The 17,941-nt window shown below is 39.8% G+C and overlaps 2 long non-coding RNA genes across 2 annotated transcripts; both read right to left on the reverse strand.

Moving 5' to 3' along the window:
• Positions 1-1,905: 1,905 nt before the first annotated feature.
• On the reverse strand, positions 1,906-3,230 carry LOC127075115 (uncharacterized). Its single transcript, XR_007786214.1, has 4 exons — positions 3,167-3,230; positions 2,554-2,604; positions 2,073-2,144; positions 1,906-1,949 (listed from the first exon to the last, which is right to left on the reverse strand). It is a non-coding gene; the product is annotated as an uncharacterized LOC127075115 (long non-coding RNA).
• Positions 3,231-3,433: 203 nt separating this feature from the next.
• On the reverse strand, positions 3,434-4,203 carry LOC127075116 (uncharacterized). The gene is made up of 4 exons (XR_007786215.1): positions 3,964-4,203; positions 3,727-3,784; positions 3,551-3,652; positions 3,434-3,472 (listed from the first exon to the last, which is right to left on the reverse strand). It is a non-coding gene; the product is annotated as an uncharacterized LOC127075116 (long non-coding RNA).
• Positions 4,204-17,941: the final 13,738 nt, after the last annotated feature.

Genomic DNA, 17,941 nt, shown 5'->3' on the forward strand with positions numbered 1-17,941 from the left:
GCACCTGTTTTCAGAGATAATTCTCAGCAGTATCAACAACGTTATCAGCATCAGCAACAACCTCAGTACCAACAGCAACATCGTCCACAGCAACAGGCTTACCAGCCTCGTGGCAGCACCAGTAATCAGGCCAATTTGAATTATGATAGGAAAAAGATCAGTTTCGATCCTATTCCTATGTCATATGCTGAGCTATATCCTTCCTTATTAGAGAGGAAACTGGTTACTCCCAGGGAGCCTCCGGCTGTACCTGCTAACCCGCAGTGGTGGTACAAGCCCGATCAACATTGTGTTTATCATTCCGGTGCTCCGGGACACAATATTGAGAAATGCTATCCATTGAAAACCAAGGTTCAAGACCTTATGCGATGCGGCATCCTGAGCTTTGAGGACTCAGGCCCGAATGTTACGAAGAACCCATTGCCCGAGCATGGGAAATCAGTGAACATGGTCCAGGGTTGCCCTGGCAAGTATAAAGTCAAATATGTGAGCCATATTCGACAGTCATTGGTCGAGTTGTATCGTCTGCTGTGTCAGTACAGTCATATGGAGCACGACCATGACAGATGCCGCATCTACTCCGTCAATAGACTAGGTTGTCGCCAAGTGTGAAGAGAGCTTCAAGAGCTGTTGGATGAGGGTACCATTGAGATTCTTCAGAATCGAAATGTTGATGAAGACGAACCAGAGATAAATGTTATTTCTCCTGTGTTCAAATTGCCTGAGCCTGTTGTCATCTGTTACGATGGTAGCAAGCCGAAAGTTTCTCCTTCTCTGGTAATCAAGCCTGCAGGCCCTGTGCCTTATTCTTCGGACAAAGCTATTCCTTTCCGATATAATCCCGTTGCTGTGGAAGATGGGAAAGAAGTGTTGTTGCCTTCTACCTCTGTGGTTAATATTGCAGATGTGAGTGGATTGACCCGGAGTGGTCGCGTGTTTTCAGCATCTAAGCCTCAGGCTAGAGCTGTTGTTTCTGATTCTGCTGAGCGTCTGGTTGGGACTGCGGTAAATGTTCAGAACCCGGCACTTGCTGTTGCCAAACCCTCCTCTGTACAAAAGACTCCTGTTTCTTCTGTTGGATCGAGTGGCATTGTGAGTGAAGACTGTGATGAGATGCTGAGGCTCATCAAGAAGGGTGAGTACAACGTTGTAGACCAACTTCTACAAACGTCGTCCAAGATCTCCGTGCTATCTTTACTGCTGAATTCAGAACCCCATAGGGAGGCTATGCAGAAAGTTTTGGACCTGGCTTATGTTGATCATGATGTCACTATTGAACAGTTTGATAGTATCCACTACGCCAAATAAGGGAAAAGAGGGTGTTTTTTTGGCCTATAACAGCGCTTTAAAGCGCCCTCTAATCTGGCGCTGGCATAGGTAAAGACAGCGCTTTTTTTCCTGGTGAAAGCGCTCTCTAAAGTGGCTCTTTAAGCCCTTTAAGGGCCACTTTAGAGGGCGCTTTTTAAAGAAAGCGCCCTCTAAAGTGGAAACTTTTAAGGGTTTAGAGGGCGCTTTTACTGGAAAGCGCCCTCTAAAGTGGGTGGTTATTTTTTATTTTATTTTAAAAAAGCGCTATATTTATTTATTTATTTTAGACAACCTGTATATTGAAGCAGTACACCTAAAACTGTATAATTTGAAGCCCTTTTTCACACATTGCATTCAACAAGCCTTATATACAACAATCCATACATATACAACAATCCACTGATATATAATCGTTTAACTTCTAAATATTCTAAATATACAACCAATTCATAACTTAAAAAGAAATAAAACTAAGTAGCAAAAGCATCTCTGAGATGTATGTTTTTTTTGCTAGCCGCAGTCTTCTTAGGGCCCGCTTCCTGAATCGAAGTTCATTTCTAGCAGCCATTCCTCGCATGTCGGTTTGAATACAAACAGCTTTGGAATAGGTAGTTTTATAAGCATATGTCTTCAAAGATACACTAAATTTTGTTTTCGGATCAATCAAAGATAAATTACTAGATAGGAAGATAAAATAGGAGAAAGTATCTTTCAAAAGGAAACAGAGTTAAAGAAAAAGCAACATTTAATACCTCAAGACTAACCTGTTTATGTTAATGTACTGTGCCAAATTCTTTGAAAGTATAACAAGTGAACCAGATGCATGTCGGAAATACCTAAAAACAAAATAAATCAATAGATATGAGATACACATTGTAAAAATAAAGCAGTTCAATATGGAGATCCATACTAAAAAAGAAAAAAAAATCATGTGCAATATTTATACATAAAGAGACTTCAGTCAAAAGTATCCAACATGCATTTTCCATCAGGAGTTATAACTTACAATATCATAGAGATGAGTATGCTGAAGTTAAAAATTATTTGTTGCCTCTAATATATGTTAGTACTTGGCACTGATGTGATATATTGTGAAGACTGAAGATCATTAATTTACCCATTCAATAAGATTTGGTTTCAACAAATAATATATTAAGTCATAATCACATTGAAGATCATTCCTGAATAAACAAAAAAAATAATAATCACCAAATATTTTCTCATCTAAATGGTATTATTACTTACGATTTTTCATCCCCAAATTTCCACCAATCAGGTTCATACCAAGGCTTTCCCCTGGAAAAAAAAGGATAAAATACAGAGCATATAAGTTGAATACAAAATCACAATTGAAAAGGTCAAATTTGTAAAAAAATCATGAAACAAAATGATATTGTAGTTATGAAGGAGAAAATAACATGCGATAAAGAAATATAATTGTACTAAGAAAAGATTAAGTACATATCAATTCAAAATAGAAACTTTCATTACTCATTAGAAATTAAGATACTGGTTGGGAATATCTAAACACCAGGGAATGCAAATTTTATTGGCAAAAATGAGACATGCCTAAAGACTTGCAAAGGGATGAAAATTAAGATAATCAGTTACATCTACAAATGTGGTAACTTAAAAGTATTTACTGAAAAATAAAAACCTACAGTAATAACTCGACAAAAATGGATAACAGATAATAATGAATAAAATTCAACACATGTTCAATTTTTAAAAATGAACAATTTTAGACATCTTAAAACAAAATCTTCTGGGACCATCTACACATAAAAACTGTCAACTATTTCCTCAGATCTATCATCATAAATAAATAATCAGAATTAATTCAGATAGAGGAAAGTACTCTTCTGATATCACGTCTCCTGACTTCATGCATCCAATATATGCGCCATCCTGGCCACGACGATGTTCAAGAAGTTTAATTAAACCCTCTGTTAGGCCAGTGAATGGGTAGGGTAGCTAAACTGGTAAGTGCTAGTTTTATAAAACATAGTTATTGCTCAAAGTATATATATTTGCATGCGCTAACGCCACTTTACATTATGTAAAATGACATAAACAAAACATTAACTATAATACAAATATTTGAACTATTGTCATTTAATACATACCAGGCCTCGTCCAGAAGAGCAATAACGCCGCCAGGTTTCTGAAGTTATAAACAAGAATGAGATGACAAACTGATAGAACTTTTCTAAAATGACAAAAATGCAAGGGTGAGTTGCACCTTCTCAATAAGATCGAGAACATCTTGATTATCAACGAACTCTATATAACTCCAATCAATTTCTTCCTTTGTATATTCCTCTTGCTCCATTTTGAAGACATGCTGCATAATGAAATAATGAAGTGTTATTTGAGTCTATAGAAATTGTTTACCAGGAGATAGTAGAAAAATCAAACCTGGTTGAAATGCTGCTGTAACTTCTCATTTGTCAAATTGATACAAAATTGCTCGAAGCTGAACAGGGCCGATGTAAAGTTAGTTACTGTTAGAACAATAACTGTGGTTCAAAAGTAAATAGATACGAAAAATGTAAATAGAGAACACAAAAAATTCGATCACAAAGATTGGCCAAATGTGCATACGTCTATAAACTTCATATAAAATTAGGCAAGAGGGTGGTTAAGATTAAGAACCTGTTTGTCTTGAAACTCTCGAATCCGTATATATCTAGAACTCCAATTAAGTTCTTCGAAGTCAGAAGAGAAACCAAAAATGAACAATAGCGAACGTCGGAAGAGAAACCAAGTAATATGAAGATTAGAAAAATACCTATGGTGTCAAAATCGAACAACTAACAACGAATTAATAGAAGGAGGAAACGTCGTAGATCTAACAGAGGTGGAAGGAGAACGCCTTAGAAGTAGCGAAAATCGTAGCAGTGAGAACCCTAACGTGAAAAAGAACGAAAATAACAGAGAGTGAAATAACAAAACGTGCAGTATGTTATAATTTTAATGTTTACTAAAGGGGACCTTAGAGGGCGCTTGTGGAAAAAAAGCGCCCTCTAAAGGGGGCCTAAGAGGGCGCTTATGAAAGCGCTCTCTAAGGCTTTCCAAAAGCGCTTTATAAACTGGAAATGCACATGGACTTATAGAGCGCTTTTTTAAAAGCGCCCTCTAAGGGTAACCTTAGAGGGCACTTTCTAAAAAGCGCTATGTATTGTTGTCCCTCTATCTCCTCCTTATTTTTTCGCTTCACCTTAGAGGGCGCTTTATTACAAAAGCGCCCTCTAAAGTGCGCTGTCTATTCCAGTTGTTCGCTCCTTATTTTTTCGCTTCACTTTAGAGTGCGCTTTTGTAATAAAGCGCCCTCTAAGGTGCGCTGTCTATTCCAGTTTTTGGCGTAGTGATCGTTGCAAACATCACTGCTTGGAACACTTTGAGTTTCTGTGACGCTGATCTCCCTGAGGAGGGAAGAGACCACAACATGGCTTTACATATTTCCATGAACTGCAAGACTGATGCCATGTCCAACGTGCTGGTGGACACTGGGTCATCCCTAAATGTATTGCCAAAGACCACTCTTTCAAGACTGTCATATCAGGGGCCTCCCATGAGGCAGATTGGTGTTGTTGTGAAGGCTTTTGATGAGTCGCGTAAGACCGTGATTGGGGAAGTTGATCTCCCAATCAAGATTGGACCAAATGATTTCCAAGTTACCTTCCAGGTTATGGATATCCACCCATCTCATAGTTGTCTCCTTGGTAGACCATGGATTCACGAAGCTGGCACCGTGACATCCACCCTACACCAGAAGCTGAAATTCGTTAAGAACAAGAAGCTGGTTGTGGTAGGGGGAGAAAAAGCTCTCCTGGTTAGCCATTTGTCTTCTTTCTCATATATTGATGCTGAGGATGAAGTTGGAACGCCTTTCCAAGCTTTATCTATTGCTGAGCCAATTGAGAAGAAGTCTCCTTCATTTGCTTCCTATCGTGATGCGAAACTGGCCATTGAATGCGGTGCGGTTGCTGGTTTGGGGAAGATGATTGAGCTTGAAGACAACAAATCCCGGGCTGGCATTGGCTATTCTTCTGGGGCATTCAACGAGCAAGGTTTGTTCAAGAGTGGAGGTTTCATCCATGCTGATCAAGCTGAAGAAGCTGCTGCTATCTTGGAAGAGGATGCAAAGGATTTGAGCAACTTCATCATACCTGGTGGTGTCTGCCACAATTGGGTCGCTGTAGATGTTCCTACAGTCATTCATAGATCAGAGTAATGGTTCACTTTGTTCAAAACCCTTCTCCTATGCCAAAAGGTGAAGTGATGACATTGTTGGCAGCATTTATACAATGATATTTCATTCAATTAATGCATTGTTAAACATTTGTTTTTCCATTTGTTTTCACTTTTTGCTTTTGCATGAAATCAGTGATCACAAAAAACCCTAAAAAACAAGAATAAAAGCAATCTTTTCATCTGCATAATGGTTTGCTTGTTTAAATTCTAAAGTTTTCATTAACCAAAATCATTATGCAGGTTGATTCTAAAACCCATTGAACATAATGATCCAATGCCATCTCCCAATCTTGAATTCCTTGTATTTGAGGTAGAGGAAGATGATGTTGAGGGGGATTCCTGATGAGATTACCCATCTTCTTGAGCACGAAAGGAGGCTCATTCAGCTGTATCATGACAATCAGCAAAACAGTCAAACTGGGGCATTACAAATGTAATGAAAATGAAAAAAAGAGGGTGAAAAACAAAATAAATAAATAAAAAAAAAAAAATTTATACCCTCAAAGCCCTAGTTAACTGATGCTGAATGGATTCAGAGTCGTTACGACCAACTGAATTTGATTGAAGAGAAGCGATTGACTGCCATGTGTCATGGTCAGTTATATCAACAAAGAATGAAGAAAGCATTCGATAAGAAGGTCAAGCCTCGTGTGTTCCGAGAAGGTGACCTCGTACTCAAGAAAGTTTTGTCTTTCGCGCCCGATTCCAGGGGCAAGTGGACTCCAAACTACGAGGGTCCATATGTTGTTAAGAGAGCCTTTTTAGGCGGAGCTTTGATGCTTACAACAAAGGATGGGGAGGATTTCACTCGTCCTGTGAATTCAGATGCAATCAAGAAATACTTTGCCTAAGAAAAAAAAGTATGCAAAAGAAAAACAGAATAGCTCGCTAAGTTGAAAACCCGAAAGGGCGGCTTAGGCAAAAATGAGCGTCTCGGTGGATAACCCGAAAGGGTGATCCAGGCAAAAGTTAGAGACATGAAAAAAAGAGTATTTGCATCCCGCTAGATTGAGTACCTCACCCTGGGGCAATCTAGGAAAAAATTAGGGATTTGGCAAGTAACTGCATCCTGACAAGACTTTCTGTTCCGCAACTGTCTTTTCGTCAGAGACTCTCGATTCATCGTCGACTGAAGCTTCGAATACATCGAGATTCAAATTGGTAGAGAAAGAATCATTATGTTCAATGTAGCCCTCTTCCAATATATATCACTGATTTCAAATTTGTACAGATCTTTGGAGTCTTGCCATTTGCAGGCTACCATTCCATCAAATCAATTTGAGCTTTTTATCCAATTATTTGCACTCTTATTTGTTTCAATTCAACAAATGTTTTGCATGTTTTAATTGATAAAATGTCATTGTTTTAAACAAATAAATTTTTCAAACTATTGTTTTAAACAAAGTGAACATTCACAATGATGAAAGGATACTTAAGAATTTCCCAGTGCTCTCCCAAGGGTGGCATGATTTCCAACAGGGTAAGACATTTATTCATATTCCTGGCATGGTTGTATCCTCTTTCTCCAGATTGTTATTGGGGTTGTTCCCCAAGCAGAGCTTTTGTTGGGGTTGTTCCCCAAGCAGAGTGCTTGTTGAAGACTTCGTTTTTTTCTCCAACAGTTTTTTCTCCTCAGCATGGGTGCTTTCCTTTGGAAGATTCGGTAGTAGGTGGTTTGAGACCCCGGTACCCCATCACTCTCCCCAGTGCAGTCGCCAACGGAGTTGTTGCTTCTCCCCTCAGCACTGTCGCCGGGGTTGTTGATATGATATACTGCATTTGATGCTATATCTCCCCATCGGAGTGCTTGTTGAGGTTTTACCTCTTATCCCTTCAGCAGAGCAATGTTTATTTTCCTCCTCGGCAGTTGTGGGTTTATTCTTGGAAGGTTCAGCATTTGGTGGTTGATCCCCAGCTCTCCTCCTCATCCCCGGTGAATTCCCCGGTGGATTCCCTAGTGAAGCCATCAATAGTTTTGTGGTATGGTGGATTGTAGCTGTGATTCCCCCAGAGTCCCCGCTGTAAGACCCCAATTTTGGCCCTAAGATCCCTCATGGCCCATATCATCTCATATCATAGCCTCAAGGATCATTGCATGCCTTTGCTTCCCTCCTAGTGGGTAGGTTGCCTTGTGTGTGTGGTTCTTGATCACCAAGCATGTTTTGCATTTGTATATTATTGCTTTTCATATGTTTATCATCCAAAAAGTACAAAAATATTGTCAGTCTAACCTTGTTGCTTGCAGTTGAAGCAATTATCAGCAATTAGGTCAAAGACAGTCAACAGTCAGTCAAAGCAATGGATGATGGCCATTCTTGCAGAATTTGGGCACCATGACCAATAATCAAGAGTTCACACAACTTGGGACATCATTGGAAATCAAGGTCTCAAGGAATTAAGGTTTGGAATTCATCAGAAGTGGTTCAATCATGCAAAACCCTAGAAAAGTCAACAGAAAGTCAAACTTGGTCAACTGGCCATTTAATCAGTGATTTGATGGATGGAATTGATTTGAAGGAGTTCATTCATGTCTATACAAGCCTCATATGTCATGTCCAACCTCATCATGGAAGAATTTGAAGTCAAACAGAAAATTTCCAGAAATGGAAACTGGACCTGTAACTGAAACTTACCAAAAATGGAAAGTCTTGATCCTCAAACTTACATCATGATACAAGCTTCAAATGAATTTTTGCCCAACATGAAAGTTGAAGATCTTGTTCTCCCATTTCCAAAAAAGTCCTAGAACTCTCAATTCCCATGTGTGGTTGGCAAGTTATGATCGAATCGATTTCAGAAAATCTTGAACTTCAAAGGGCCATATCTCCCAAACCGTTTGGCCAATTTTGGTGGGGTTTTTTCCTACAAGTCACATTTGATCCCCTCTTTCCAAAAATATAAATTTCATGAGCCAAAACTTCACCAATCAAAATGGCATTTTTTGACCTATTTCATTTAAATGCAAGTTTGACCAAGAGTTGACTTTTTGATATAGACATTTTTTCAACATTTGGCCAATTGGAACAGCTCAGAAATGTCATTTAGAATGTGTTTGCAAAGTCAAAATATGCAGTACATGAGGCCATTGCTTGGTTGCTTGAATTGTAAGAAAAGTACAATCTCACCATACTTGTCCATACCATCCCACAACCATGCCTTGTACCTCAAAAGAGCAGCAGCATTATGCAGCATTTTTTCTGTCATTGTGCACACATTTTGCAGCCAAATAACCAACAGTACATATGGCCATACTAGCTTACTTGAACATTGGCAAAAGGACATTATTTCAACAACCAAATCCATGAACCATACTTGTACCATATGACATAGCAGATTTCATGGAAAATTTTCTGTCATTTTGAGGATTTGGCTGCATAACACAAGAGAAAACTTCATTCTGTGGAGCATGATCCTTGGCCATTTTGAAAAGAGCTGTCAAAAACACCCAACAGCATAAGCCTTGCCCTGCTTGGTACTGCTCATAGCAGACCCAAGCCATAATTGTCTGTCACATTGCAAACACCAATTGCAGCCACAATAAAAGATTGCAACACAAGAAAACAACAAGGCCTTGTACTGTCACATGAAACTAGCAGCAGCCACAATCCAACACATGGCAGAAAAAGGGATCACTCATCAAAAAAACCTGCATTGACCTTACTTGCATTTTTACAAGAGCTATCCAAACACTCAATGAACTAGCTAGCTTGACCATACCCTCCATCATTTTTTTTCTGTCATGAAACCAACTGCATACACTCTCTAAAACTGGACCTGGCCATTTTGCCTGGCCTTATCAAAAAAAATCCTGTCACAACATTGCAACACAGAGAGAAAATCAGGAACTTCACTCATCAAAAATTCATTCACCTTGCTCTTGCATTTACAAAGTCTGTCCTTGCCTTGCTTGGTAACAGGACTGCTTCACTATTTTCTGTCAAGAAGAGCTTCTAACCACATTCCACAACCACATAACAGAACTCATTGAGAGGGACTGATTTTGGCATGTTGCAATTTCTGTCAAAAAAAGAATACCAAATAACCTAACCTGCTTTGCCTTGCACATGGTTCCTCACTATTTTTCTGCTATGAAAAACAGCTAGCCACCAACACACAACAGAAAAACCTTTTGGCTCTTGGATGCTAAAAAGGATCACATCTTGCATTTATCAAAATCATTCCAAAACTCACAAAATGAACTAAACCTAGCAGCAGGCAAAAGACCTCATTTTCCTGTCATCAAAACCAATAGAACAAGCATCCATCCTGCCTGGCCAACCATATCAGTTTTGTTCATTTCAATTTCTCACCATGGCAACATAACCAACTGCAGATAGACTTCACTCATGCACCTTGCTGTTGCCTTCTAGAGCCATCCAAAAACACAATGGCATCAAACAACACATGACAAACCTCATTCAACCAAAATCCCTATCACTTGCACTTTGTTCAAAACAGGTCCAAAACACACAAGAAACAACCAACTTCATTCATCTCCATTCTCAATCTTGGCATTTTGCAAATTCTGTCAAAAGAACACACAAGACCAAACTTTGACCTGCAGCAACAACTTCTAACAGCAGAGGTTCATCATGACCAAACCCTCATAGCAAACCATTCATCACTCATCCTAACTCCAACTCACCTTGCCTTGCATTTACTAAACCTGTCAACAAACTCCCATTGAACAAAACCAAGCCTTGCATTTGGACCATCTATTCATCATCACAAACCCTGCCATGCCAAGAGAAATATCCAACAGCAAACCAAACTTCAATCTTTGTCACTAACCAGCTCTGCAGCCAACCTAACCAGCCAACTTCTCATTTTCTCTAAAACTCCATCTTGCATTTTTCAACTTCATGTCCAAAAAACATCAAAGAAGTTGAACATTGAATTCCATTCCAAGCCTCCACAAGTCAAAGGATTTTTCACCATTCATCATCAGGAGGGCTCTAGGGCAACTGTTCCACTTCCAAACAAGCCAAATACCAACTGAATCACCACTGTTCCTCCAAATTGGTAAGTTTTCGAGCTCCATGATTTCTCAAATTGATACATGTTTTCAAAAGATCTTTCAATGCTGAGTTTAGTGATGCTTTCACTTTTTGGAATGGCTGCTTATTCATGAAGATATGATGAGATAAAGTTTGATGCTTGAAAATGTTTCCATTGATTTCTTGTTGTGTAGCTTGAATTAATGAAAATCAATTTTAGGATGTTGTTGTGTGATGTTTGATGAATACAATGGTATGGCCAATTTTAATTTCTGGAGAAAAATTGTGAAACTCAAATTTGGGGATGGTGATGAACATAAACCCTAATCCCAATTTGCCCAGATTTTCCCCATTTTCGTGTGCATGGCCTTTTCACTCACCAACCAATGAAATTATTTCATTTTTAAGGCCAAAACGACCGTGTTTAGTTAAGTGGAGTCAAATATTACAATTATGCCATTTTTGTTTTATCATTTCATTTTATTTTCTTCAATTATTTCATCCATCTTCCAAAAATCATAATTTGCTCATTTTTGGTCCAATTTGAATGGGATTTTTTGTGTTATGTTCATCATGATCTCTACTTTTTTATCATTATTTTTCCAGAATTTTTGGATGAGTGGTTTTTAAATGGCCTTAGGGTTTGTGACATGTGACCAAATTTTGTGCACCTTGCCAAATCAATTGTGAAATGATGAGAATGTATCCAATGGCCCCCAAATTTTTTGTGCTTAAACTAGACACATTCATGGTGATTTTGGTGTAGAGTTTGTGAATTTATCATTTGTGGTTTGTGAGTTATGATTTTTTGAATTAGGGTGTGACAATTTGTGTCACACCATTGATGTCCAACTTCATGATTTTCATTACCATGCTTCCTTACATCCAAATGACCCCAAATTTAGCATGAGCCTACTCTTGTATGTCTAGTTGACTTGTGAATTTTCTTGGATTTAATTGAACTATTTTCCATTTGTTTGAGATTTTTCTTCCCTGCCTAGTCAAATGTTGACCTTGTGTGGCACTTGTTCCCATTTCATTTATGAAATTCTCACATCATATTGTATGACCATGAAATTTCATATGTGATAACTAGACATCTCAAGCTTTGCATTGGTGTTAATCTCATTCATTTCTCTTCTGTTTTCAATTTGATATGATTTTTGAAGTTGACCCATGCTTGTTGACTTTCATTATGCTTATTTGAATTTGGTTTGACTTCATGATTTTAATTGACTGCCTTCCTCTCATCCAAATGCAATGAAATTTGACATGCTTGCCATGCTAGGTGTTAGGATTGAACGTGATTTATTTGATAATTTTTGAGATTGTTTGGGTTGACTTTTGATGCAAGTCATTCTGTTGACTTTTGTGTGCTTCTCTTGCCATGCTTTGCATTCTTTTGTGTATGAAATGACAATGATGCATGATTTGATTATGAATCCAATTGAGATTGCTTCTTAAATGTTTGAACACGAATTGGGTTGACTTTTCTTTGCTGTTTGACTTTTTTCTTTCATCTTTGACCCTAGGCTAGCCCTAGTGGTCTTTTGAGCTTACATTTGAGCTGTTGTTTCAGGTTAAACACCAATGCCTCAAAGACCATTCATATTTGATTGAGTTGGATCATATATCACGTGCTAACCCTTGTTTTGTAGGTTGACTCATGTAACTTGAGTCTTTGTGCCTTGCACAATTGGTCCCTCTGTGGTTGACTGTTGTTTCATTTTCCTTTGATTTGAACTGTTAACTTGTCTACTAATAAGTTTGACTTTTTCAGGTACTTTAGTTGCTTAAGTTCCTTGAACTTGCTTTGCTTTGCTATTTAGCAATTGCTTTTGGGGTATAAACCTTTCTTCTTCATGTAGTCTGGAGACCCGGTCTGTTATTTGACCGGGCAAACTGTCTGAAGTCCTCCTTAAGAGGCAATGCCTGTGTGTGTTTAAAATTGTCCCAAGCAGGAAAAGTCCTCATTTGAGGCAATTGGTGGAAGGTAGGGATAAGCAATCTATCCCCCACTATTCAGTGTGTCCTCTCTTTGCTCCCATTATATGGTTGAAGCATTGAGATAAAAACCCAAGATCTAATCGAGTCAATAAAGGGGAAAGAGTTCCATCTTTCTGAACTCCCCCACTTTCTATTATTTGATGCTCTCTCTGATCTGAGATAGAAGCAATGAGGCACACCCCTCATCTCCTATTCATCTGCTTCACCTTAGCCTCTCAATGGCAAGGTTAAGAGCGACCTTCACCTATTACAGTGGACTTTCAAAGTCAAACCCTCTTGTGTGAGCCCCCCATTGTTTGGCTATAGAGTGTGCTGTTTGCTATTCATCGATTGATTGATTGCTTCATATGCACTTGTTTGCCTGTATGCTATGCATTTATCATCATCAATTGCCATTAATGCATGATCATCTCATTTGCTTTTGTGATGCTATCATTGTTGTTTGCCCATTGAGGACAATTGTAAGTCCATCTCTTTTGGCCATTTGCTCCTATGATATGGAAGGATAGAGTGTAAGACCTCATTGGTCACTCATAGCTTTTGTTTTGTTTGTTTGATTGTGAGGAAGCAATTGTAAGTCCCTGCAAGTTGGCATTTGCTCTCCTGTGATCATGTTGCATTGTTTGATTGTATGTGAGGATACAACTGTAAGTCCCTGCAAGTTGGCATTTGTTTCCTAGGATCATACTGTGTATGTGAGAGTAAGCCCAGACAGATTGGCATCTAACATCCATGTTTTGCTTTCGTTTGTTTATGTGAGGATGCAATTGTAAGTCCCTGCAAGTTGGCATTTGCTTTCCTATGATCATATGTTGGATATTGGTATAAGTCCAGACAGATTGGCATCCGGTATCCAAGTTTCATTTTGTTTTAGGAGATTAGTATAAGTCCATTGAGTGGCCTCTGATATCCAGTTTTGTTTTAGGAGATTGGTGTAAATCCATCTAGTGGTATCCGGTGTCCGCTTTTTGCTTTTTGTTTGTGAGATTGGAGTAAGACCATTGAGTGGCATCCGGTATCACCTGTTTGTTTACATTATTATTACCTATTGCTTATTCCAAAGGACACACTTGAATCATCTCCCATATGATTTCAAGAAGTGAACCTTCTAAGAAGTTTTACAATCCATATCCATCCATTCATCCTCATTATGTCCTAAACCTTTTCACACTTCAATTTTCAAACTTGACATAGATATTGTGCAAACTTCTTCATGTTTTCCAAACTAAAAACCTGGACCCAAGTCCTTGACTTTTTCAAACTCCATTTTCATAATACTTCTTTCAAATCAATCTTAATCATACTTTGACTTCACTTTCATAATCACAATCAATTAACTTCACTCATTCACTTGTTTTGGCTTTGTCCATTGTTAATCTTTTCATGCATTAGCCATAGGTTTCAATTATCATTGCGGTTGATGTAAATCTTGCCTATCCTTAGTGAGTCGACAGTAAGACTTCCGTACTAAAAACAGGGTTAACCCCTCCAGTACGTCGAAGCTATCCTCGCATGGTGGATGTTGGTTTTGGTCGAGTTTTCTCCCATTGATAATGAAAAGCCTCAGTGCTATTGTTTAAAATTGAATCCATCAACCTTTTTGAAATCTTTTAGCCGAACTACGGCGTTTTGATCCTTACCTTTGATGGAAGGTACGTAGGCAGCGGGTTCATCCGTTCAAACCCAATAATAAAATTGTATATTCTTTTCTCACCATCCCAATCATGTTTGCACAATGCTTATGTCATAACAAATAACAATTTAGTACAACAAGTGTGAAAAGGGCTCCCTAGGAGTACCTAGGACGTAGTGGGTGCCTAACACCTTCCCATTGCGTAATTTACCCCTTACCCAGACTCTCTGATCTTTTTATTAGTTTTCTACGTGTAAAACTTCTTAGGCTTTTGTTCGCTTTTTAGCCAGTCCTTTGGATAAATAAAAGTGCGGTGGCGACTCGAAAATCATTGTATGCTTTGCTTATGGTTTAATCGATAAATCATATAGCGACGAATACACCGCTACAGAAAAGTGGCGACTCTGCTAGGGATACTGCTCACCAGAATCCTTGGTGGTATTGCCTACTTTTCACCCTTGTTGTGCTATATTATTATCTGTTATTTGACATATTTTTGTACAATTTGGGATAACTGTATTGATTGTAATGTTTGAATTGCTTGATATACAATTGCTGTTTGCTTTGGTGATCTGTGAGATGAGTTCTATACCCGAACTCGAGTGCACTCTAGGATAGGAGAATGGCATAGTCTTGTTGACTGGTGTGGAGTATTCCTTAGCCAGTTGACTTGCGAGTCCATTCACTTGGTGGAGGTCATGTTGGATTAATAATGTCACACAAGTTATTTGTGGTTAGGCATTATTCTTTCAATCATGTGCCGCAGAAGCCAAGGACCTTAGTTTACCAAACCCATCTTGGCCCATTTTTAGGACCGTAGTGCGGAGATCGTTCAGATGTCAGTTCTGATACGATTGTTACGCGATACTACACTCATAAGAGTTTCTCTTGAGAATATTCTTGGAATACGAGTATTCGTTCCTCCGATAATATTCGAAAGATGGAACGATGATTATGGGAGCCTCTGATAGAACATGTCTGGCAGGTTTAAACCCTAGTACACTCCCTTTGGGTGGTTCTTAACCGAGACTCCATGCTCGTGACTCTCAGTAAACCCATGATTCGTGGTTGAGTCGTTCAAACATTGTTAATATCAATGGATCCCGGATCAGGTGTAAAACCTAAAATCCACCAAAGCGGCTGGTTGATATTAAGAATGTCTGAACCGGTTCATGTACCGTTAATATCAATGGAACTTGGGTGTCGATAAGGTGAAAACCTAAATCCACCAAAATGGATGATTGAAATTAGGGATACATAGAGCTTTCCCACGACCTTTGCTTGGTGTGCTTTGCTTGATCCTTGAGTGTGTTTGTTGCATTCATGCATTCACGCATTCATCCGCATTCATGTCATCACAAAAAGAAGATTTTCAAGGAACTTAAAAAAGGGTTTATTTGCAAAATTTTCAGACATGGAAAGACCAAAGAGGCATACAAAGAAGTACAGCTTTAGACAGCCCGATGTAAAAGAGTTAAGGAATCTGACATCGTATGTACTAGATCCCTTGGGTTTCAAAGCTCGCTATGGGAAGCTTCTACCACTGCTCACCACTCAGGTTGACGAAGGGTTGATGAGTACTCTGGCTCAGTTCTACGATCCGTTGCATCACTGCTTCTTATTTCCGGACTTCCAGCTATTGCCAACCTTGGAGGAGTATTCTCGTCTCATTGGGATTCCAATTCTGGATCAAGTGCCGTTCAGTGGCTTAGAGGATATTCCATCTGCTCGAGAGATTGCTAGCTTGTTGCATATAGATGAAGATCTGATTAGAGCTAACCTGACTACCAAAGGCGGAATTCAGGGTTTTCCTTCCGAGTTCCTCATTGCCCAAGCTACCTTTTATGGGAAGGCCATGAGTGAGGATGCCTTTGAGGCTCTATTCGCGTTACTCATCTATGGATTGGTGCTATTTCCCAATTTCGACAAGTTCGTGGACATGAACGCCATTAGGATCTTCTCGGTTCTTAATCCAGTTCCGACTTTGTTGGGTGATACATATGTCTCCTTGCACCTGAGGAATATGAAGAATGGGGGAGTCATTGTCTGCTGTTTACCCCTGCTGTACAAGTGGTTTATTTCGCACTTGCCGCAGACAGTTGCTTTCAAGGAGAACAAGGGATGTCTACGGTGGTCTCAGAGACTCATGTCTCTCACCAATGATGATATCACTTGGTATGATCGCGTGTACGATACCGTCCAGATCATCGACTATTGTGGTGAATTCCCTAATGTGCCCCTTCTTGGTACATGTGGTGGGATCAGCTACAATCCTATACTTGCACGTCGCCAGCTTGGGTTCCCCCTAAAGGATAAACCTAATAGCATTCTGTTAGAAGGAGTGTTCTTTCAGGAGGGTAAAGATCCCCAAGGCCTGAAAGCCAGATTTGTCCGTGCATGGCGCAGTGTTCACAAGAAGAGTAGGAATGAGTTGGGCCCAAAGAACTGCATTGCTTTGGAGCCATACACCTCTTGGGTCAGACACAGGGCTGCTACCTACTTGATGCCGTATGATTATCCAAGACCTACACCGTTGGATGTGGCTGGGCCTTCAACCCTCCCTACCCAACGTGTAGAGGAGTTGAGAGAAGAAGACCTTTCGCGTGCTTGGATCCGTGAGAGGGAGGAATTGCTGCAGCAGCTCAAGGAGAAGGACGCTATGATTGAATTCCTCGAGCACCGAGTGATCGATGATCCGAACGACGCTTGGACTTCTCTGCTTCCTCAGTCTTCCAAATTCTGGAAGAGGAGGTATGATCGACTTGCAAAGGAGAAAGCTGACATGGAAGCGGCCTATGAGAGAGAGATCAAGAAGTTGTGCACTTCTCGTCTTCCAGCATCCCGAGCTTTTAGGGATCCATAGGATGTCATTTACCTTTTCTCTTTGTAATTTAAAATGCTGTACTTTTTGTCTTGATGTATTGAATGAAATATTTTCCATGAGGAATCAAAAATGCTTAAATTAATCAAAATATTGCAAATAATACCCTAAGGGTTCCTTGAAAACAAAGCATTTGCACAAGCATTTCATGCATCATTCTTGCATAAACAGGTACCCTTTGTTTCTGGTCTTCTTGTCCTAACCTCTGTTCTTCATTTATTTTGAAGACAAGCTGATTCACCGGTATTATACACGAGTCAACTCTGCAAGAATCATGGAGCAGTTGGAACAAGAGAACAGAGAATTGAAGGAAGAGGTCGCCAGACTTGGCGCTTTGATGGAGCAACTCCTTGCCGCTCAGAATCAACCTGCTCCGACGCCTGCAACTCCTGCTCAGAGGACAGTCATTTCAGAGGTAGCTACTTCTACAGTGCCAGTCAGCACCCACGCGCCCAATGCCATGCCGCCCGGGTTTCCTTGGGGCATGCCCCCAGGTTTTATGCCAGATATTCCTGCGCCAACCTTCGCTCAAATGCCGGCGTCTAGCTCGGTCCCTATCGCCGCTCCTCCTGTCGTGCATACCATGCCAAGGGTAGACGACATCATCTATCACTCCGAGCCATCTGAGGGCGCAGACGTTCATGAAAAGATGGATGCCATGAACGATCAATTCCTTGAGCTGAGAAAGGAATTGAGGACTCTTCGAGGCAAAGACCTATTCGGCAAGTCTGCAGCCGAACTCTGCCTAGTTCCCGGTGTCAAGATACCGATCAAATTCAAGGTCCCGGACTTTGAAAAATACAAAGGGAACACCTGTCCGCTTGCTCACCTGGTCATGTACGCCAGGAAGATGTCAAC

The sequence above is a fragment of the Lathyrus oleraceus genome, chromosome 4 (genome assembly GCF_024323335.1).
Source record: "Lathyrus oleraceus cultivar Zhongwan6 chromosome 4, CAAS_Psat_ZW6_1.0, whole genome shotgun sequence".
Classification (NCBI taxonomy): Eukaryota; Viridiplantae; Streptophyta; class Magnoliopsida; order Fabales; family Fabaceae; genus Lathyrus; species Lathyrus oleraceus.